Below are 1,835 nucleotides of genomic sequence, written 5' to 3'. Positions count from 1 at the left end.
GAGGTCTCTTAGGCTGTCTTAATTTCTTTTCATTCTTTTTTCTTTATTCTGTTCTGCAGCAGTGAATTCCACCATTCTGTCTTCCAGGACACTTATCCGTTCTTCTGCCTCAGTTATTCTGCTATTGATTCTTTCTAGTGTATTTTTCATTTCAGTTATTGTGTTGTTCATCTCTGTTTGTTTGTTCTTTAATTTGTCTAGATCTTTACTGAAATGTTCTTGCATCCTTTCGATCTTTGCCTCCATTCTTTTTCTGAGGTCCTGGATCATCTTCTATCATTATTCTGAATTGTTTTTCTGGAAGGTTGCCTATCTCCACTTCATTTAGTTGTTTTTCTGGGTTTTATCTTGTTCCTTCATCTGGTACATAGCCCTCTGCCTTTTCATCTTGTCTATCTTTCTGTGAATGTGATTTTTGTTTCACAAGCTGCAGGACTGTAGTTCTTCTTTCTTCTGCTGTCTGCCCTCTGGTGGATGAGGCTATCTAAGAAGTTTGTGCAAGTTTCCTGATGGGAGGGACTGGTGGTGGGTAGAGCTGGCTGTTGCTCTGGTGGGCAGAGTTCAGTAAAACTTTAATCTGCTTGTCTGCTGATGGGTTCAGCAGTTAGTTGTGATTCTGGTGTTCTCTCAAGAGGGAGTGAGAGCACGTCCTTCTACACCGCCATCTTGAACCAATCTACTACTAATCCTTTTTTAAATTTTGGAAATATGGTGCACTGTGATAGAAACAATGAAAATGCAAATTTAATCATTGTTCAGTCAGAATTCTTAGTTGCAAGCAACAGAAACTAGGTCGTTTAAGCACAAAAGAAAATTTGCTGAAGAGCTATTGCTGGGAAGGATGGAGAAATAGGCTCTGAAAATGGTCAAAACAAGAAGTCGGGGTGGCAGGGGGTGGTGGCAGTCCCAGCAGCAATCAGGACCACAGCCTGAATGTTGCCGTCAGTCCAGGGAGATTCTGTGATGACAAGTGCTGAAACATTGAATGCCACAGGTTAGACCACGGTCCCCAGAGGCACTGGACACTGCCCCACTGCTGAAACTGTAGCCTCTGCAAATGGATGTTTCTCCCACCAAAGCTGCCACTGGGCACCATATCCAATTCTGGATTCATTGTGTCACTTGCTCTAAACTCAAAGTTGAGGGGAGGGGCGTGCAAGTGCACTCTTACTCTTGTCTTTCTTATCTGTTGACACTTGCTCTTTGATGGGACTTCCCTGGTGGTGCAGTGGTTAAGAATCCGCCTGCCAATGCAGGGGACACCTGTTGGAGTCCTGGTCCAGGGAGATCCCACATGCTGCGGAGCAACAAAGCCCATGCACCACAATTACTGAGCCTGCGCTCTAGAACCGCGAGCCACAACTACTGAAGCCCACGCGCCTAGAGCCCATGCTCCGCAACAAGGGAAGCCACCACGAGAAGCCCATGCACCGCAACAAAGAGTAGCCCCTGCTCGCTGCAACTCGAGAAAGCCTGCACACAGCAACGAAGACCCAGTGCAGCCATAAATAAATAAATAAACGATTAATTGTAAAAAAAAAAACTCTGCATAATTGGTGGATGAAAATGAATAATAGGATTCAGTAATGCATTTTTGGTGCATTTGGTACTATGTAACTTTGTGAATATCTTCTTCGGCTGTGATGACAATTAAAACCTATTTTCAAAAGACAGTGAAGTTAGAAACGTACTTGTGAATCTCTGCATCACAAATTATTAACCAATAATTTAAAAAAACAGTGACATTTATTCAATTATAGGGAGAACAAAAATGATTTTGTACCTTTAAGAAAGCAAATAGGGCTTCCCTGGTGGCGCAGTGGTTGAGAGTCCGC

The sequence above is a fragment of the Physeter macrocephalus genome, chromosome 14 (assembly GCF_002837175.3).
Source record: "Physeter macrocephalus isolate SW-GA chromosome 14, ASM283717v5, whole genome shotgun sequence".
In the NCBI taxonomy this organism is placed as follows: Eukaryota; Metazoa; Chordata; class Mammalia; order Artiodactyla; family Physeteridae; genus Physeter; species Physeter macrocephalus.
Note: the sequence above shows the minus strand (reverse complement) of the source record.